Here is a 23,668-nt window from a genome sequence, read left to right on the forward strand (position 1 = left end):
GCTGCACAAAGCATACATTATGCATTGGAAAATGCATGCTAGACTGCCATCACACACCTTATGACCAAATGCAGGGTTCATGTTGATGATGCAAATTACACTTAAGTTTTGGATCTACGAAGAAAACTATTTGCAGCCACAACCTTTGAAAACTTATTCAATGAAAGTACCGATGTCAAAACCAGATATATGGCTGCTCTAAAACAATCCAACGAACACTTAGTGCACACCATCCGTCAGATTTGTATTGACAGTGTTGACTACCTACCAATAAAGATAACAACAATAGATACGAACAACAGCAGGAGCAGCATTGAAGTACAATATAATGGACCTCTTCCAGCAGTGTCTCTAAAAGAAAAAATGGCTAATGCACTAGCAACCTTGGCATCAACAAAACTCATGGTTGGTCTTCATTGTAAGTACTAAACTAACTATCAATTAGCTAACATTCCAACTTTTTTTAACATACATGCTAAACTTTGAATTCCTAATCTTTTGCAGGAAAAAAAAGACATGGTCTCCTACGCATCCATCCAATAAAAGATTCAAGCTACTTCATGGATGTTTCAAAATTTTGCAAGAAAAATAAAGAGATGGCCTCCTACGTGTGCATCCAATAAAACATTAAAGCTACTTCATATATGTTGCACTTTTTCTTAATTATGTCGTCTGCACGTGACAATAATCACCGGGTTTTTTGATAATCGATTTTACTTTGCCAAGTTTGTGTTATGTGTTATTTCACGACTAATGCTCCCATCTCAATATAATAATACAAGACTATTCAATATCTACATTCATCATGTCGAGGTATATATTCTAAGATACATAGGCAAAAGCTACATGTACAGGAGTGAATGAAAAAATGTTATCTCCACCATTTGCCACAAACATAAATTTATTAAATACTAACCATATAGTAGAGCGTCATAGCCCATACATGTCTTGCGTTTACATCAGTTCTCAACAGAACAGGTTTGGACCACATGAGTTTACGGCACCAAGTTCGTGTCCCTGAATCGAACGTTTCTAATCATCTAAGTCAAAAATAAACACGAATTACAACAACGCAAATTGATTGGATTTTAACCTTTATAGAGATGACACATCTTACAGTTTGGACCTGACCGATAATACTTGCATGCTTGCAATTGGAGATGCACCTCCTGCATCCCATCCTCCAAAACTCTTCTTTCAGTTCACACCGGACGCTGCAACCCTCACTGGTCCACCCGTCAAGCATCCGCAAGATGTTAACGATGGCCTGCATGTAGGAGTCGCCACGTGTGCTATACGTTAGGTTGGACGAGACATTGAAGTGCTTGCTATCATGAGCTGGTGTGATTATGCATAAACAAACAAAGAGATAAGAACCCCGCTCCCTGTTCTATTATCAGGGCCAATTTCAGCTCATATTAATACTTATATAGACATATATACTATGTTTACAAACAGCCTGACTCACTTCTGATTTGCTTGGAGCCCCAAAAACGTTCATGTTTCTAACATAGAAGATGTGATTTCTACATCATTAGGGAATTTTAAAAACCTTGTAATATGATGACAACTACTGTTGCTTTGGTGTTATGGTACAACAGTAGGATGATATTACATTGTTCTCATATGGTGCAAAATAATCGCTGCCATAACAAAAAGATGCTCTATGGATCAACAACCACAAACGGCTGGACCACAAAGTAAATAAGGAATTTCTCTACCTATTTAAGCACAGCGCAATGTTGTTTCTCTTTGTCTCGCCAATATGGTCCTGGAATTATAGAATAGCAAATTCTTCACAGTTCTAACATGAGATACAATCATGTAATGTCGTTTCTTTCAATACAGGAATTCTTGATTTTGGAGGGCTAGCCATGCCCTCTTGATATTTCAAAATGTGTGCATAAAGAGAAACATAAATTTCCAACTTTACTCTGGTCAGTACGTACCCTACTAACCTCTTTGATGGCTCGATGCAACACTCACTGATCCACCCTTCAAGCATCCACAAGATGATCGTGTTGGCCTGGACGTAGGAGTCGCCATGTCTGCTATATTTTAGGGTGGACGAGATGGGGACGGTGGTTTTGGAAGAGATCGGAAGCATTCTACGATGCCTTTGACGAAATAAAAAATTATATTCTTAAGGATCTAAATATTAGCATGATATTCTCTCACATCTGAATATTTATGTAACAGAAGTTAAATTAGGGAGATTTTTTCCACACAGAGGAATAGAAGAATTGTTTGCACAGCCTGGTAGTGAGGTGTTACGCATTGGAGCAACAACTCGGTAAACACGCCCACAAATCATGAAATATTACAAATCATAATTTACATAAATAAATCACAAGTATTAATCCAATCATTGAGCATATATATAAACATCACAACCATCAGCTTTATTTCATATGAAAATAAGATTCCTTACATAGACTCGACGACAAAAACCTAAATGATATAAAGACTCAAACAACCTAACCAAAATTAGAACGACATTTATTCTAACAAACTGCACCATCCAAACTTCAAACTCACATGACACGAACAAAAACATTCGGGTGAAGCGGCATCAACCAAAAATCACTCAAATTAACAGACACGAACGACATGTAAACTCCTTCGAAACTACAAGCATGGTCGTTGAGGAACTCAGCTTGTTCAAAATGGAAGAAGTGCAAGAAGATTGCGCCATCCTGACGAACGAATATACGAAACGTCCTGCGATCAAACAACGTCAGCAGAAAATGTCCGACAACCTCTGCCCTGTTACGACGGCTCGTGAATAACAGCACACGGATCAGCTTTGTATGCTGAACCACACGAACTTCCTTGCAACGAGCAAAAAACTTTCACATATGGCTCCACAACTTTCTCACCAAGAAGTACTAAAAAGCTACAGGAACTGGTTTCTACTCTGCGTACTCTTATGATATGAAAAGAAGAAAAAGGCATACACACCTTTATATAGAGATAGGATGCTAATTGCCATCAAGTACCCGTGTGGCTAGTAGTGAATACGCATTATTCCATACTAATTAGCCGTTTCAAATACAGTCTTAATTACAATTATGAGCACAAATTAAATAAGTTCAGTTTCATCTCAATAAATTCACATACTAATAAAAAATTAAATTGCAAAAATAATAAACCAATATTTCACTTTATTCCAACATAATCAATAATAATAAAATTATTCAAATATTACAAAACGCTTATATTAACTTCACTAAACAAATGACTTTAAAACCGTTACTCGGCGTCATTGTTCATATCCACAATATAAGACCTACTCTCACATATTTTCCCCTCCAACCAATCATCCAAATAAGACGTTGAAGAAATGAATTCAGTTTCATAAACAGAACGATTCACTTCAGGTAACACAACAAGTGCACTTCGACACATATCTTTTACAGCTTCGTGAACAAATTACATATCATCAATAACCATACCCCAGCCTTTCTTGAACAATTTCATACCCTCAGCTTGTCTCTCTTGTGAATTCTTAACCACAACCAATATTTTCTCTAAATTATCTTTGGATAACTCATTCTTCACCTTTTCGCGAAAGTTAAAATCATCAATTTCAAATTTATATGTCACCTTCAACACATCAATCAAAGCAACTGTTGCTGACTCCTATGCATCAGCTATATTGTTTGCTAACTGGCCAATAGCTTGCTCTAATTTACCAGATGTATTTTCTTCATTTTTCCTGATAAGAGTCCTTACATTGCATTCAAACATTCTTCCACGCAACAAAATACTATACTCTGCTTTTCTATCACCAAGCTTTTTAATAACTTTGTCCAACAAAATCTTCCGTGGAATGCGAATTACAAAACGATTATCTACATCATAAAAAAAATATTCATATTGTCCATACGTTATCTACAAAATATATGCAACTACACAAATGAAACATACATAATTAAACAAATAAATTTATATTACCTGTTTCAACACCATCCGTTCACGCTAACTTTATTCGAACAACAAACCTACAATACACAATAAATTTCAACAAATTTAACAAACAACTATTACTCATTATTCAAAAAAATAAAGAATTAAAGACAACAAAGTTTAAGAAATATAATCGTACCTACAACCAACACAACTGAAAAAGAATTAAGTCCACCTCACAAACTAAGAACTGCATACACCAACATCGAAACAAACACAAAGGATGGTATATATATAGAGAGCAAGTAAGCTACTAATGTCCCTCTTATAACTACTGTTCGTAAATACAAAGGTCAACAAAGTTACAAATGCTAATGCAAAACCTACAGCCATTCCTATCCTACATAAATACCAAATTAATGTCTCACTAACGTTCAACATACACATCAATACACAAAAAATGCTGACGCAAAAGTATTAATAGCTAAACAGGCCCATATCAGCCCAATTACAATATTACACACAAATTATAAAATTACTATTATGTGGCCCATAACACCCCAAATTTTCCAAAAAATAAAACAAAAAATTGCATCAAAATAAAGATCGCAAACCACAAGAAAATAATTAATGTAATACAAATATATCTTAAGCGATTACGATCCTACATAAATATACAGAATTAAACCCTCACTAAAAACGTTCAACATACGCATCAATACACAAAAACTGCTGCTGCAAAAGTATTAATACATATACAGGCCCCTATCAGCCTAAGTTAAATATTACACAGAAATAAGAAAATTACTATTATGTGGCCCATAACATCACAAATTTTTCAAAAAAAATAAAAAAAAATAAAGTGCACCAAAATAAACATCGCAAACCATAAGGAAATAATTACTGCTATACAAATATATCAATAATAATTTCATCCTAAATTCATAATAGACGGGCGCAGTAACGTGCGCCTTTCATGATCTAGTTACTCTTTGTAGTTGATGCTAGTTGGATTACTTGGTGGAAGAGTTTATGTTCAGATCCTTGAAGCTACTCATTACCTCTCTAGTCAAGAATATGATTATGCTTTGTGAGTAGTTACTTTTGTTCCTGAGGACATGAGATAAGTCATGCTATAAGTAGTCATGTGAATTTGGTATTCGTTCGATATTTTGATGTGTTGTATGTTGTTTTTCCTCTAGTGGTGTTATGCGAACGTCGACTACATAACACTTCACCATTATTTGGGCCTAGAGGAAGGCATTGGGAAGTAGTAAGTGTTGGGGAACGTTGCATGGAAACAAAAAAATTCCTACGCACACGAAGACCTATCATGGTGATGTCCATCTACGAGAGGAGATTTGGATCTACGTACCCTTGTAGATCGCACAGTAGGAAGCGTTAAGAAACGCGATTGATGTAGTGGAACGTTCCGCGATTCAGATCGCCGTAGTCGTACTATCTCATCACGATCCGTCCCGCGAACTTCATCACGATCCGTCCCGCGAACTTCATCACGATCCTTCCCGATCTAGTGCCGAACGGACGACACCTCCGCGTTCAGCACACGTACAGCTCGATGACGATCTCTACCTTCTTGATCCAGCAAGAGGGGGCGGAGAGGTAGAAGAGTTCTCCGGCAGCGTGACGGCGCGCGGGTGGTGGTGATGATCTACTCTGGCACGGCTTCGCCTAAGCTCCGCAGAAATACGATCAAGAGGAAAAACTTTGTGGTATAGGGTCGAGCAGCACGTGGAAAAGTTGTGTCTCAAAAACCCTCAATACCTCTAGTATACATAGGAGGGAGGGAGGGGAGGATGCAGCCTCAAACCCTCAAGGTTTGGCCGAAATTGGAGGTGGAAGAGTCCTACTCCAATCCTACTTGGAGTAGGATTCCACCTTCCCACTTGGAAACTCTTTCCACCTTGTGTTTTTTTCCTTCTCAAACCTTATGGGCCTTAGTGGGAACTTATTCCAGCCCACTAGGGGCTGGTTTATCTCTTCCCATAGCCCATGAGACCCCTTGGGTCGTGACACCCCTCCCGATGGTCCCCGGCACCCCTCCCGACACTCCCGGTACACTACCGATGAGCCCGAAACTTTTCCGGTAACCATAACAAGACTTCCTATATATCAATCTTTACCTCCGGACCATTCCGGAGCTCCTCGTGATGTCCTGGGTCTCATCTGGGACTCCGAACAATTTTCGGTTACCAACACCTATAAATCAACTATACTGAAACATCACCGAACCTTAAGTGTGCAGACCCTGCGGGTTCGAGAACTATGTAGACATGACCCGAGGTACTCCTCGGTCAATATCCAATAGCGGGACCTGGATGCCCATATTGGATCCTACATATTCTCCGAAGATCTTATCGGTTGAACCTCAGTGTCAAGGCTTCATATAATCATGTATGTCATTCCCTTTGTCCTTCGGTATGTTACTTGCCCGAGATTCGATCGTCCGTATCCGCATACCTATTTCAATCTCGTTAGCAGCAAGTCTCTTTACTCGTTCCTTAATACAAGATCCCGTGACTTACACTTAGTCACATTGCTTGCAAGGCTTGTGTGTGATGTTGTATTACCGAGTGGGCCCCGAGATACCTCTCCATCACACGGAGTGACAAATCCCAGTCTTAATCCATACTAACTCAACGGACACCTTCGGAGATACCTGTAGAACACCTTTATAGTCACCCAGTTACGTTGTGACGTTTGACGCACACAAGGTATTCCTCCGGTGCTAGTGAGTTATATGATCTCATGGTCATAGGAACAAATACTTGACACGCGGAAAACTATAGCAACAAAACGACACGATCAATATGCTACGTTCATAGTTTGGGTCTTGTCCATCACATGATTCTCCTAATGATGTGATCCCGTTATCAAGTGACAACACTTGCCTATGGCCAGGAAACCTTGACCATCTTTGCTCAACGAACTAGTCAACTAGAGGCTCACTAGGGACAGTGTGTTGTCTATGTATCCACACATGTATTTGAGTTTCCAATCAATACAATTCTAGCATGGATAATAAACAATTATTATGAACAAGGAAATATAATAATAACTAATTTATTATTGCCTCTAGGGCATATTTCCAACAGTATCCCACTTGCACTAGAGTCGATAATCTAGTTCACATCACCATGTGATTTCAACGAATCCAACACCCATATAGTTCTGGGGTCTGATCACGTCTTGCTCGTGAGAGAGGTTTTAGTCAACGGTTCTAAAACTTTCAGATCCGTGTGTCCTTTACAAACCTTTATGTCATCTTATAGATGCTGCTACTACGTGCTATTCGGAAATACTCCAAATATCTACTCTACTATACGAATCCGTTTCACTAGTCATAGTTATTCGGATTAGTGTCAAAGCTTGCATCGACGTAACCCTTTATGACGAACTCTTTAACCACCACCATAATCGAGAAAAATCCTTACTCCATTAGTTACTAAGGATAACTTTGACCGCTGTTCAGTGATTCAATAATAAATCAGGTGCATATCAGGTGACGTACACAGCATGGCATACTGTAGAGTCTACGGCTAAGGCATAGGGGATGACCTTCGTCCTTTCTCTTTCTTCTGCCATGGTCGGGCTTTTGAGTCTTACTCATATTCACACCTTACAATATAGCCAAGAACTCCTTCTTTGCTGATCTATTTTGAACTCCTTCTAAAACTTGTCAAGGTATGCATTTCATTTGAAAGTTCTGTTTCAGTATTTTGATCTATCTCCATATATCTTGACGCTTAATGTTTTAAGTAGCTCTATCCAGGTCTTCCTTTGAAAAACCCCTTTCAAACAACCTTTATGCTTTACAAAAATTCTACATTACTTCTGATCATCTCATATACTTTATCAGAAAAACTATAGTGCTCCCACTCACTTCTTTGGAAATACAAGTTTCTCATAAACCTTGTACAAACCTAAAAGCTTTGATCATCTCATCAAAGCGTATATTTCAACTCTGAGATGCTTGTACCAGTCCATAAAAGGATCGATGGAGCTTGCATACTTGTTAGTATCCTTAGGATCGACAAAACCTTCTGATTGTATCACATACAATCTTTCCTCGAGGAAACCGTCGAGGAAACAATGTTTTGTGTTCCTATGTGCAATATTTCACAAATAATGCAGCAACTACTAACATAATTCCAACAAACTTTTAGCATCGCTACGAGTGAGAAAGTCACATCATAGTCAACTCTTTGATCTTGTCGAAAACATCTTTGCGACAAGTTGAGCTTTTCTTAATAGTGACTTATCACCATCATCGTCTATCTTCCTTTTAAAGATCCATCTTTACTTAATAGTCTTACTACCATCAAGTAGTTCTTCCAAAGTCTACACTTTATTTTATACATGGATCCTCTCTCGGATTTCATGGCCTCCAGCCACTTGTCCGAATCCGGGCCCACCATTGCTTCTCCATAACTCATAGGTTCATTGTTGCTCAACAACATGACCTCCAAGACAAGGTTACCGTACCACTCTGTAGTAGTACGCGGCCTTTGTCGACCTACAAGGTCTCTAGTAACTTGATCTGATGCTCAATAATCACTATCATCAGCTTCCACTTCAATTGGTGTAGGCGCCACAGGAACTACTTCTTGCGCCCTGCTACACACTAGTTGAAGTGATGGTTCAATAACCTCATCAAGTTCTATCACCCTCCCACTCAATTCTTTCGAGAGAAACCTTTCCTCGAGAAAGGACCCATTTCTAGAAACAAACTCTTTGCTTCCAGATCTAAGATAGGAGATGCACCCAACTATTTTGGATATCCTATGAAGATACATTTATCCGCTTTGGGTTCGAGCTTATCAGACTGAAACTTTTTCACATAAGTGTCGCAGCCCCAAACTTTCAAGAAATGACAGCTTAGATTTCTCTAAACCTCAGTCTATACTGTGTCATCTCAACGGAATTACGTGGTGCCCTACTTAAAGTGAATGCGGTTGTCTCTAATGCATAACCCATAAATGATAGTGGTATTTTGATAAGAGACATCATAGTATGCACCATATCAAATAGGTCGCGGCTATGACACCATCACACCATGGTGTTCTTGGTGGCATGAATTGCGAAACAACTTCCACATTGTCTTAACTGTGTACCAAAACTCGCAACTCAGATATTCATCTCTACGATCATATTGTAGATAGTTTATCCTCTTGTTATGACGAACTTCACTCTGAAACAGAATTGAACTTTTCAATATTTCAGACTTGTGATTCATTAAGTAAATACTCCTGAATCTACTCAAATCGTCATTGAAGTAAGAACATAATGATATCCACTGCGTGCCTCGGCACTCATTGGACGGCATACATAAAAATGTATTACTTCCAACAGGTTACTTTCTTGTTTCATCTCAATGAAAACAAGGCCTTGCTCATGTGGTATGATTTACATGTCTCAAGTGATTCAAAATCAAGTGAGATTTAAAGATCCATCAGCATGGAGCCTTTCATGCAATTTACACCAACATGACTCAAGTGGCAGTGCCACAAGTAGGTGGTACTATCAGCATTACCTTGTGTCTTTTGGCACCAATATCATGAACATGTGTAACACTACGATCGAGATTCAATAAACCATTGAAGGTGATTATTCAAGCAAAATAGAGTAACCATTATTCTCTTTAAATGAATAATCCTATTGCAATAAACACAATCCAATCATGTTCATGCTCAACGCAAGCACCAAATAACAATTATTTAGGTTTAACACCAAACCCGATGGTTGTCAATCTAATTGGGTGATATGATTCATGGAGTTGATTGCTTTGATGTATTTAACGGGTATGGTACTATTAGTTCATGAACATAAGTACGGCTCCAGAAAGATGTGCTTGGGAGGTTCTTACGAGCTCTGTATATACCTCCATCTACTTTCTTATTTGTATTTGTATTATAACAAGGGTAGTGGATAAAATTTGGTCAGCTGATGTTTCTAAGCACTTACCTTGTTGGGTACCTTATAATGCATTTTTCTACCAATATGTTCTTGTTGGAATTTCTGAAACCAAAGCTAAAATAAACTTAAATCAGTGCAAGTTAGTACTACTTTGTAGTTAGTCTTTCATTTCCAGCCTCCTTATAGTCTTATTCTTCTATTGTCATTGTCATGCTACCAGTAGCGGAGCTAGGATCACGCAACGTCTGAGGCAAGCCTTCTATCTATAATGTGCTACAGTGATCTACAATGCAAAATGTGCTACAATGATGGAAAGATCTCCTTAGCATGCCCCACGCGAAGGCCCAGACTGCTTGGGGCCTGAAACCGCCCCTACATGCTGCAATAAGACCCATAGAACAAAAGGTTCAATCATCGCGACTAATAGTGGATTCAGCGGCTGAGGATCTCATATGTTTTCCTTCCTTCAAATATTAAATCGTACTTATATTAGTTGCTAGGTTATCTATGAGTGGGTTTTTAGCTGGTCATGTACATAGGCTGATTGGCATCACTAAAAAATTAAGGCAAACTCATGCTACAAGATATAACAACATTATACTTTGTCCATTGTTCACTGCATAATCTTTCCATTGCCTCGACACTAACGACTAATCTTATATCATTATTTTAGTTATTTTCCCTGATAAATAATTATTACTGATGTACTTATGTATTTCTATGATGCAACTTTTGATTATCTTGGAGAAATTGATTGCCCAAATTAGTTTCCAAGGTAAATGATATACTAACTTCTATTATCTTGATCCATGGAGGTTCAGGTTTCCATTCTTTTGCTCCTCGAGCGTGCCCAATTTAATAATAAGTAAATTTTATTTATTTGCACATGGAAATATGATTCCTCGTATGCTAATGAATTGGTACGTTGTTTGCTTCTTTAGGTTACTTGCTTTTTTCACATTTGATAGAGAGAAAGAACTCTGTGGTGATCTTCTTTTCTTATATGTTAAGAATTTGGATTTCATCCTTGCTTTTTTCACATTTGATAGAGATCAAGAACTCCATGTTGATCTTATTTTCTTATATGTTAAGAATTTGGATTTCATCTTCATGTACTATCTTGGATATCACCAACTCAAACAACTTAAGCAGATCTTTATGCTCGTTTCATGTAGGTGTTGGAGTGTGCACATGAATTTTCCATCAGCAATAGTGTGTCCAATGAGATGATTTTTTTTGTTTATTCTGAGAGGCTCGCCGTTGCATTCAAGCTGCTACCCCGCGTCGGCTCGCGCGCCCATGCGCTTTCAAGAGCCTCTGTCTCATTCACGCCATTGATGATATACATGCTAGGATGTCTCTCCCTGCTGAATCATGAAATGTTGTCAAATGCAAACAATTAGTGCATATTTAATTTTCACACGCGTTTTCTTATTGATCTATCGAGTAATAAAGAAGTTATAGTTGTAGGAGGATCACATTGTACTAACATTTAAGCAAGCAATGAAGTTTTAAGTTTCTCAACAAATTAGTTTTGAAGTGTGGCCACTCAAATAGTACCATGATCTGAATTTATATTGGCAATACTACCTCTGTTCCTAAATATAAGTTTATCTAGAGATTCCTCTACGGACTACATATGTGTATGTAGACCGTAGTGAAATCTCTAGATAGAATTATATTTTGGAACGGATGGAGTACATGTTATACCTTGATACAAGATCGGGAGGGTTGAAACAAATGGATCCACACGAGCTCCTTATTTTCCAGATTGTCATTGATAAATGGTGCCATGTATAATGTATGGATGTAGATATGTACATGCAAGCTGGTCAAACACAAGCTGACCAAAAAGAGCAGAAAAAAGGCACATACAACCTGGCAGCGCCCATAGCACACCCTCACGCGGTGCTCCAACCCCTAGTCCACATAATACCGAAGTGTAGCAAACTGGGTAACAACTACTCCCTTTGTAAAGGAATAGAAGAGTGTTTAGATCACTAATCTAAACGCTCTATATTTATTTACGGAGGGAGTAGTAAACCTTCATCAAATGATCAGTCCAGCATCAACACACTTCATCATGATCAGCTTTAAACTTGAAGCCCAAAGACTCCTCGATGGTACCTTGACAAATGTGCACCATGTTGATCGCATTAATCTTGAGTTGTTCTGCACCTTTCTTCAGTTTCAGTTATCCTTCATCCTTTCGAAGACCTGCCCAGTACACCAGGAAGGAGCCTGTGGATGCAAAGAACACAATACAAGAAGTGGTCCAACTTTTGGGTGTCAAAGTCTCAAGAGGGACACTTCAACCCGAGTTGCTATGTTTTTTCTGAAAGTTAGCAGGAGAGCCGCTTCATTCAGGAAAAGTACGCTGACAACAAGAATTGCTCGGTTTATCGAAGAAAAACCGCGCGAAAACATATACAACACGCAACCCACCTAGCTATAGTAGGTTAACAACACCGCAAGACATACGAAGATGTCGGTGAGCTAAACATGAGAGACTAGAGCACATCGTTGTCCCATTACAATGTCATCGTACATCACCCACCGCACACACGATCCGACGACTTTGACTTTGTTGAAACAAAATAGTAGAGCACCTTCATCGAGCATGTCCGTCACAAGCATGTTCAGCAACCTCATCTACATTGGAGACAAGAAATTTCCGAAGAGAGGCACATATGTGTTGCACCAACCCCGACAGGAGGACAAACACGACTTGTCTGACGCTTCCCACCTATCATCGAGCTTCGGTTGCCCATCACCACCGTGCAACGGAAAGCTACGAACGAACGCGGCAACGCAAACTCCGCCACCACCACCAACTCGGTGCATCGTCCAGGAATCTCTCCAAAACAATGCTTCCAACGAAGTAAGACTGCCAAGGCCGCCCCATTGCCTCTCCGACGAGTCAGATCTGGGTTTTCACTCGAAGAATGGATTCTAAATGCCAAAAGGGTGATAAATCTCCTTGGTGATGCCTTCAATAAGGAAAACAACATCCACAAATGTTGCCATCACCTGCATTGAGCAAGACTTTCGTCCACATAATATGCACCCAACGCCGCATCACCACCACATGACACTCAACTCTAGCACATTGTGCACTGGCACCTCAAGGTGCTCCTAAAATGGCCATGACACCAATCGCAGCCAGGACATGACCACATCAGGCCCGCCCGCCTGCTCGCAGTCGTCGCTACCTCCCCGCCCAAAGCCAGGCAAATCCAGGAGCTCCCGCACGGCAGGAGAAACGCCACGCTGCCGCCAACCCCGGAGTCGGCCAGGCTTCGCTAGTGAGCCCCTCACACAACGACGAGGAGAGGTAGGGAGGAGGAAATGGACGGCGGCAGATCTGAGGTTTCAGGGTGGATCTTGCCTTGTTCACGGCGGTGCACTATGATATGTGTGGCACGGGCATGCGCATGGTGTTAACAACTGTAATTTTAGAGCATCTACAACCGAACCTTGCAAATCCGGCCCCTCAAACGCCCGCGGACGCGCCCGATCACGTCCTCCGACACTCACCGACCACGCCTCAAATAATGCATTCTAAATTCGGATACCTCAAATTATAAACCTTAAATCCATACAATTACATGCAACGTAAACATGATACTAAGCGGAGCTCGTCTGACTCCGTCGTGCCCATGTCCGGCGGCTGGTTGCGCCCCTCATAATGTCGTTCCGGTCGTTGGCGAGGTAGATGTTGGGGAACGTCGCATGGGAAACAAAAATTTTCCTACGCGCACGAAAACCTATCATGGTAATGTCCATCTACGAGAGGGGATTTCCGATCTACGTACCTTTGTAGATCGCACAGCAGAAGCGTTAATAAACGCGGTTGATGTACTGGAACGTCCTCACGTCCCTCGATCCGCCCCGCGAACCATCCCACGAACCGTCCCGTGATCCATCCCACGATCTAGTGCCGAACGGACGGCACCTCCGCGTTCAGCACACGTACAGCTCGACGATGATCTCGGCCTTCTTGATCCAGCAAGAGAGATGGAGAGGTAGATGAGTTCTCCGGCAGCGTGACGGCGCTCCGGAGGTTGGTGGTGATCTAATTTCAGCACGGCTCCGCCCGAGCTCCGCAGAAACGCGATCTAGAGGAAAAACCGTGGAGGTATGTGGTCGGGCTGCCATGGAAAAGTTGTCTCAAATCAGCCCTAAAACCTCCGTATATATAGGTGGGAGGGGAGGAGCCTTGCCTTGGGGCTCAAGAGGCCCCAAGGGGTTCGGCCGATGGGGGGAGGAGGATTCCTCCTCCAATCCTAGTCCAACTAGGATTGGAAGGTGGAGTCCTTCCCTTCCTTCCCGCTTCCCCTTTTTTCTCTTCGATTTTCTTATCTCCTGTGCAGGGGGCTCACTGAGCTTGCCCACCAGCCCACTAAGGGCTACTACGGCACCCCTAAGGCCTATGGGCTTCCCCGGGGTGGGTTGCCCCCCGGTGAACTCCCGGAACCCATTCGTCATTCCCGGTACATTCCCGGTAACTCCGAAAACCTTCCGGTAATTAAAAGTGGTCATCCTATATATCAATCTTCGTTTCCGGACCATTCCAGAAACCCTCGTGACGTCCGCGATCTCATTCGGGACTCCGAACAACATTCGGTAACCAACCATATAACTCAAATACGCATAAAATAACGTCGAACCTTAAGTGTGCAGACCCTGCGGGTTCGAGAACTATGTAGACATGACCCGAGGGACTCCTCGGTCAATATCCAACAGCAGGACCTGGATACCCATATTGGATCCTACATATTCTACGAAGATCTTATCGTTTGAACCTCAGTGCCAAGGATTCATATAATCCCGTATGTCATTCCCTTTGTCCTTCGGTATGTTACTTGCCCGAGATTCGATCGTCATTATCCGCATACCTATTTCAATCTCGTTTACCGGCAAGTCTCTTTACTCGTTCCGTAATACAAGATCCTGCAACTTACACTAAGTCACATTGCTTGCAAGGCTTGTGTGTGATGTTGTATTACCGAGTGGGCCCCGAGATACCTCTCCGTCACACGGAGTGACAAATCCCAGTCTTGATCCATACTAACTCAACGAACACCTTCGGAGATACCTGTAGAGCATCTTTATAGCCACCCAGTTACGTTGTGACGTTTGATACACACAAAGCATTCCTCCGGTGTCAGTGAGTTATATGATCTCATGGTCATAGGAATAAATACATGACACGCAGAAAACAGTAGCAACAAAATGACGCAATCAACATGCTATGTCTATTAGTTTGGGTCTAATCCATCACATGATTCTGCCAATGATGTGATCCAGTTATCAAGCAACAACACCTTGCTCATAGCCAGAAGACCCTGACTATCCTTGATCAACTAGCTAGCCAACTAGAGGCTTGCTAGGGACGGTGTTTTGTCTATGTATCCACACATGTATCTAAGTCTTCATTCAATACAATTATAGCATGGATAATAAACGATTATCTTGACACAGGAATTATAATAATAACTTATTTATCATTGCCTCTAGGGCATAATTCCAACAGTCTCCCACTTGCACTAGAGTCAATAATCCAGCCCTCACATCACCATGCGAATTACATTGTAATTAATCTAACACCCATACAGTTCTGGTGTTGATCATGCTTTGCCCGTGGAAGAGGTTTAGTCAGCGGGTCTACTACATTCAGATCCGTGTGCACTTTGCATATATTTACGGCCTCCCCTTCGACGTAGTCGCGGATGAGGTTGAAGCGTCGTTTGATGTGTCTGGTCTTCTTGTGAAACGGTGGTTCCTTTGCTAAGGCAATGGCACACGTGTTGTCATAGAACAAGGTTATTGGATTCAGTGCGCTTGGCACCACTCCAAGATCCGTCATGAACTGCTTCATCCAGACACCCTCCTTAGCCGCCTCCGAGGCAGCCATGTACTCCGCTTCACATGTAGAATCAGCTACGACGCTTTGCTTGGAACTGCACCAAATTACCGCGCCCCCATTAAGAATAAATACTTATCCGGTTTGTGACTTGGAGTCGTCCGGATCTGTGTCAAAGCTTTCATCGACGTAACCTTTTATGGCGAGCTCTTTGTCACCTCCATACACGAGAAACATCTCCTTAGTCCTTTTCAGGTACTTCAGGATATTCTTGACCACCTTCCAGTGATCCACTCCTGGATTACTCTAGAACCTGCCTGCCATACTTATGGCCAGGCTAACGTCTGGTCTAGTGCACAACATTGCATACATGATAGAACCTATGGCTGAAGCATAGGGGATGGTGCTCATATGCTCTCTATCTTTATCAGTTGCTGGGCACTGAGTCTTACTCAATCTCGTACCTTGTAAAACTGGCAAGAACCCCTTCTTGGACTGTTCCATTTTGAACCTTTTCAAAACTTTATCAAGGTATGTGCTTTGTGAAAGTCCTATCAGGCGTTTTGATCTATCCCTATAGATCTTAATGCCTAGAATGTAAGCAGCTTCTCCTAGGTCCTTCATAGAAAAAATTTAATTCAAGTAATCCTTTACGCTCTCCAAAAACTCCACGTTGTTTCCAATCAGTAATATGTCATCCACATATAATATTAGAAACGCCACACAGCTCCCACTCACTTTCTTGTAAATACAAGATTCTCCAACCACTTGTATAAACCCAAATGCTTTGATCACCTCATCAAAGAGTTTATTCCAACTCCGAGATGCTTGCACCAGTCCATAAATGGATCGCTGGAGCTTGCATACTTTGTTTGCATTTTTAGGATCGACAAAACCTTCGGGTTGCATCATATACAACTCTTCCTTAAGGAAACCGTTAAGGAACGCCGTTTTGACATCCATCTGCCAGATTTCATAATCGAAAAATGCAGCTATTGCTAACATGATTCTGACTGACTTAAGCATCGCTACGGGTGAGAACGTCTCATCGTAGTCAACTCCTTGAACTTGTGAAAAACCCTTTGCCACAAGTCGAGCTTTATAAACGGTCACATTACCGTCAGCGTCGGTCTTCTTCTTAAAGATCCATTTGTTCTGAATAGCCTTGCGGCCCTCAGATAGTACTTCCAAAGTCCTCATTTTGTTTTCATACATGGATCCTATCTTGGACTTCATGGACTCCAGCCATTTGTTGGAATCCGGGCCCACCACTGCTTCTTCATAATTCGCAGGCTCATTGTTGTCTAACAACATAATTGATAAGACGGGATTACCGTACCACTCTGGAGTAGTACGCGGTCTCGTCGACCTGCGAGGTTCGATAGGAACTTGATCCGGAGTTTCATGATCATCATCATTAACTTCCTCCTCAACCGGCGTCGCAACGACAGGGATTTCCCCTTGCCCTGCGCCACCATCCAGGGGGATGAGAGGTTCGACAACCTCATCAAGTTCTATCTTCCTCCCACTCAATTCTCTCGAGAGAAACTCCTTCTCGAGAAAAGCTCCGTTCTTAGCAACAAACACTTTGCCCTCGGATTTGAGATAGAAGGTGTACCCAACTGTCTCTTTCGGTTAACCTATGAAGATGCACTTTTCCGCTTTGGGTTCCATCTTTTCAGACTGAAGCTTTTTGACATAAGCATCACATCCCCAAACTTTAAGAAACGACAACTTTGGTCTTTTGCCATACCACACTTCGTATGGTGTCGTCTCAACGGATTTTGATGGTGCCCTATTTAAAGTGAATGCAACTGTTTCTAATGCATAACCCCAAAACGATAACGGCAGATCGATAAGAGACATCATAGATCGCACCATCTCTAATAAAATACAATTACGACGTTCGGACACACCATTACGTTGTGGTGTTCCAGGCGGTGTCAACTGTGAAACAATTCCACATTGTCTTAAGTGAGCACCAAACTCGAAACTCAGATATTCACCCCCACGATCGGACCGTAGGAATTTGATCTTCTTGTTACGATAATTTTCAACTTCACTCTGAAATTGCTTGAAGTTTTCAAATGTTTCAGACTTGTGCTTCATTAAGTAGACATAACCATATCTACTCAAATCGTCAGTGAAGGTGAGAAAATAACGATATCCGCCGCGTGCCTCCACGCTCATCGGACCACACACATCGGTATGTATGATTTCCAACAAGTCACTTACACGCTCCATTGTTCCGGAGAACGGAGTTTTAGTCATCTTGCCCATGAGGCATGGTTCGTACGTGTCAAGTGAATCAAAGTCAAGTGACTCCAAAAGTCCATCGGCATGGAGTTTCTTCATGCGCTTCACACCAATATGACCTAAGCGACAGTGCCACAAAAACATGGCGCTATCATTGTTAACTCTAACTCTTTTGGTCTCAATGTTATGTATATGTGTATTATCACTATCAAGATTCAATATGAACAATCCTCTCACATTGGGTGCATGACCATAAAAGATATTACTCATAGAAATAGAACAACCATTATTCTCTGACTTAAACGAGTAACCGTCTCGCAATAAACAAGATCCAGATATAATGTTCATGCTCAACGCAGGCACTAAATAACAATTATTCTAGTTCATAACTAATCCTGATGGTAAGTGAAGTGAAACTGTGCCGACGGAGATTGCATCAACCTTGGAACCATTTCCTACGCGCATCGTCACTTCATCTTTCGCCAGCCTTCGCCTATTCCGCAGTTCATGTTTCGAGTTGCAAATATGAGCAACAGAACCGGTATCTAATACCCAGGCACTACTACGAGAGTTGGTTAAGTATACATCAATAAAATGTATATCAAATATACCTGATTTTTCTTTGGCCGCCTTCATATCAGACAGATACTTGGGGCAGTTGTGCTTCCAGTGACCCATATCCTTGCAATAATAGCACTCCATTTCAGGCTTAGGTCCAGTTTTGGGTTTCTTCGTCGGATTGGCAACAGGTTTGCCGCTCTTCTTTGAATTACCCTTCTTTCCTTTGTCGTTTCTCTTGAAACTAGTGGTCTTATTCACCATCAACACTTGATGTTCTTTACGGAGTTCTGACTCTGTGACTTTCAGCATCGCGAACAACTCGCCGGGTGACTTGTTCATCCCTTGCATGTTGTAGTTCAACACAAAGCCCTTATAGCTTGGCGGCAGTGATTGAAGAATTCTTTCAGTGATAGCCTCTTGCGGGAGTTCAATCCCCAGCTCAGCTAGACGGTTTGAGTACCTAGACATTTTGAGCACGTGTTCACTGACAGACGAATTCTCCTCCATCTTGCAAGCATAAAATTTATTGAAGGTATCATACCTCTCGATCCGGGCGTTCTTCTGAAAGATAAACTTCAACTCCTGGAACATCTCATATGCTCCATGACGCTCAAAGCGACGTTGAAGTCCCGGTTCTAAGCCATACAAGACTGCACATTGAACTACTGATTAGTCCTCCTTACGTGATAACAAAGCGTTCTTAACATCTTGGTCAGCCGTAGCGGGTGGTTCATCTCCTAGCGCAGCATCAAGGACATAATCCTTCTTCCCAGCTTGTAGGATCAACTTAAGATTACGAGCCCGGTCTACAAAGTTGCTTCCATCATCTTTCAACTTAGCTTTCTCTAGGAACATATTAAAATTCAGGGTGACTGTCGCGTGAGCCATGATCTACAACACAAATATATTCAAAGTGGACTTAGACTATGTTCAAGATAATTAGAGTTTAAATTAATCAAATTACTTGCTAAACTCCCACTCAAAAAGTACACCTCTCTAGTCATTTGAGTGGTTCATGATCCAATTCCAGTAGCTCAAGTCCGATCATCACGTGAGTTGAGGATAGTTTCAGTGGTAAGCATACCTATGCTAATCATATCAGCTATATGATTCATGATCGACCTTTCGATATCATGTGTTCCGAGGCCATGTCTGCACATGCTAGGCTCATCAAGCTTAACCTGAGTGTTCCACGTGTGCAACTGTTTTGCACCCGTTGTATGTGAACGTTGAGTCTATCACACCCGATCATCACATGGTGTCTCGAAACGACGAACTGTAGCAACGGTGCACAGTCGGGGAGAACACAATTTCGTCTTGAAATTTTAGTGAGAGATCACCTCATAATGCTACCGTCGTTCTAAGCAAAATAAGGTGCATAAAAGAATTAACATCACATGCAATTCATAAGTGACATGATATGGCCATCATCACGTGCTTCTTGATCTCCATCACCAAAGCACCGGCACGATCTTCTTTGTCACCGGCGCCACACCATGATCTGCATCAACGTGTAGCCATCGGGGTTGTTGCGCTACTCATGCTATTACTACTAAAGCTACATCCTAGCAATATAGTAAACGCATCTGCAAGCACAAATGTTAGTTTAAAGACAACCCTATGGCTCCTGCCGGTTGCCGTACCATCGACGTGCAAGTCGATATTCTCTATTACAACATGATCATCTCATACATCCAATATATCACATCACATCGTTGGCCATATCACATCACAAGCATACCCTGCAAAAACAAGTTGGACGTCCTCTAATTGTTGTTGCATGTTTTACGTGGTGACCATGGGTATCTAGTAGGATCGCATCTTACTTACGCAAACACCACAACAGAGATATATGAATTGCTATTTAACCTCATCCAAGGACCTACTATGTCAATTCCGATTCAACTAAAGTTGGAGAAACCGACACCCGCCAGTCATCTTTGAGCAACGGAGTTACTCCTAGCGATGAAACTAGTCTCTCGTAAGCGTATGAGTAATATTGGTCCGAGCCGCTTCGATCCAACAATACCGCGGAATCAAGAAAAGACTAAGGAGGGAAGCAAATCGCACATCACCGCCCACAAAAACTTTTGTGTTCTACTCGAGAATACATCTACGCATGAACCTAGCTCTGATACCGTTGTTGGGGAACGTCGCATGGGAAACAAAAATTTACCTACGCGCACGAAAACCTATCATGGTAATGTCCATCTACGAGAGGGGATTTCTGATCTACGTACCTTTGTAGATCGCACAGCAGAAGCGTCAATAAACGCGGTTGATGTAGTGGAACGTCCTCACGTCCCTCGATCCGCCCCGCGAACCGTCCCGCGATCCGTCCCACGGTCTAGTGCCGAACGGACGGCACCTCCGCGTTCAGCACACGTACAGCTCGACGATGATATCGGCCTTCTTGATCCAGCAAGAGAGACAGAGAGGTAGATGAGTTCTCCGACAGCGTGGCGGCGCTCCGGAGGTTGGTGGTGATCTAATTTCAGCAGGGCTCCGCCCGAGCTCCGCAGAAACGCGATCTAGAGGAAAAACCGTGGAGGTATCTGGTCGGGCTGTCGTGGAAAAGTTGTCTCAAATCAGCCCTAAAACCTCTGTATATATAGGTGGGAGGGGAGGAGCCTTCCCTTGGGGCTCAGGAGGCCCCAAGGGGTTCGGCCGATGGGGGGAGGAGGATTCCTCCTAGTCCAACTAGGATTGGAAGGTGGAGTCCTTCCCTTCCTTCCCACTTCCCCTTTTTTTCTCTTTGATTTTCTTATCTCCTACGCAGGAGCCTCTCTGGGCTGGCCCACCAGCCCACTAAGGGTTGGTGCGGCACCCCTAAGGCCTATGGGCTTCCCCGGGGTGGGCTGCCCGCCCCCCTCGGTGAATTCCCGGGACCCATTCGTCATTCCCGGTACATTCCCGATAACTCCGAAAACCTTCCGGTAATCAAATGAGGTCATCCTATATATCAATCTTCGTTTTCAGACCATTCCGGAAACCCTCGTGACGTCCCTTGATCTCATACGGGACTCCGAACATCATTCGGTAACCAACCATATAACTCAAATATGCATAAAACAACGTCGAACCTTAAGTGGGCAAACCCTGCGGGTTCGAGAACTATGTAGACATGACCCGAGGGACTCCTCGGTCAATATCCAACAGAGGGACTTGGATGCCCATATTGGATCCTACATATTCTATGAAGATCTTATCGTTTCAACCTCAGTGCCAAGGATTCATATAATCCCGTATGTCATTCCCTTTGTCCTTCGGTATGTTACTTGCCCGAGATTTGATCGTCAGTATCCGCATACCTATTTCAATCTCGTTTACCGGCAAGTCTCTTTACTCGTTCCGTAATACAACATCCCGCAACTTACACTAAGTCACATTGCTTGCAAGGCTTGTGTATGATGTTGTATTACCGAGTGGGCCCGAGATACCTCTCCGTCACACGGAGTGACAAATCCCAGTCTTGATCCATACTAACTCAATGGACACCTTCGGAGATACCTGTAGAGCATGTTTATAGCCACCCAGTTACGTTGTGACGTTTGATACACACAAAGCATTCCTCCGGTGTCAGTGAGTTATACGATCTCATGGTCATAGGAATAAATACTTGACATGCAAAAAACAGTAGCAACAAAATGACACGATCAACATGCTACGTCTATTAGTTTGGGTCTAGTCCATCACATGATTCTCCCAATGATGTGATCCAGTTATCAAGCAACAACACCTTGCTCATAGCCAGAAGACCCTGACTATCCTTGATCAACTAGCTAGCCAACTAGAGGCTTGCTAGGGACGGTGTTTTGTCTATGTATCCACACATGTATCTAAGTCTTCATTCAATACAATTATAGCATGGATAATAAATGATTATCTTGACACAGGAATTATAATAATAACTTATTTATCATTGCCTCTAGGGCATAATTCCAATAGTAGAGTAGGACATGGGACATTAGCCGACTCACGGGAGTCGAGCTCCCGCCCTCTCCCATGCTCTACTCTTCCTCGTCGGAGCCCGTAACCCAGACGGTGCGAGGTGACAAGAGGTCGATGAAGAATTCTTCCTGGGAGGAGCCGACGTCCACCACGACGCGGTTGCGTCACCCACACTAGTGTACCCTACGGGGCGTCGGAGAGTGTGACTCCGCCTCTCCAGCATCCACTATAGCGAGGGCTTCTGTCGCTTCCCATACCTGCTGCCTCGCCCAGCGGGCACGCCGCGCCATGACATCGTCCGAGGATGGCTATGTTTCGTGCTCAACGCGCCAACTAAGGGGTTACGCTTCTGCCACGGTGTTCGCACGCCAGACGGACCGCACCACCTCCGGTCACGTAGCAACATTGGATCCAAGCACCGGTTGTGCGGACACAACAGATTCCCGACATTGCCAGTCCGAGCGCTGCTGTCGTGCGGCCGCCTCCCAGGTGCGGTGGAGCGCAATCTTGAATGCCATCTCCTCCTTGGGGCCGCGTGGGACGAGCTCGTGGTCGACGGATCTGGAGGTGAAGGACTCAGATCCGCTACCCGCCATGCGGGAGGTGAGCTTAGGTTGCGGATGGGAGTGGAGGGGAGTGGCTAGGGTTTGGTCTCGCGAGCGGATAGGGACGAATATATGTGGGATAGATGCGGGCCAGCGCGGGCCAGACGAGCGTGCCCGGGTGGGCCCAGGCTCCCCCATATCCGCCCCATATCAGCTCAACCCACACGTTTGAGGTCGGTTTGAGGGGTCCGTTTAGGTCGTTTTTTCGTGACGAGTGAGTGTATAGCTGGCCAAACAGACCGGGCTAAACAGGCCAACCCGCGAGCACGTCGGCACGGCCCGCCATGGGCCAGACGCGGCACAACCTAAATGGGTGGTGCGAGGCACGCAGCCCGCCTCGCGTCGTACCTTGGCCTGAAGGTTGAGCATGCGGGCCGGCACGACACGACCCACCATGGCCACGCACGACACTACCTAAACGGGCCGTGCCAGGTACGCAGCCTGCCTCGGGTCATGCCAGGCACGCAACCCGCCTCGGGCCATGTCTCGGCCTGAAGGTTGGGCATGCGGGCCGACACGACACGGCCTGTTTACATTTTTTATTTTGTATTTATACTATATATAACATATAAAATAGCATGAC

General features: G+C 43.0%; 1 pseudogene; it reads left to right on the top strand.

Annotated features, from left to right (window-relative positions):
• LOC123425490 overlaps positions 1 to 13,152 on the top strand; it is a 34,723-nt pseudogene extending 21,571 nt beyond the window's left edge.
• The last annotated feature ends 10,516 nt before the right edge of the window (positions 13,153 to 23,668 follow it).

This window comes from Hordeum vulgare, chromosome 2H (genome assembly GCF_904849725.1).
Source record: "Hordeum vulgare subsp. vulgare chromosome 2H, MorexV3_pseudomolecules_assembly, whole genome shotgun sequence".
In the NCBI taxonomy this organism is placed as follows: Eukaryota; Viridiplantae; Streptophyta; class Magnoliopsida; order Poales; family Poaceae; genus Hordeum; species Hordeum vulgare.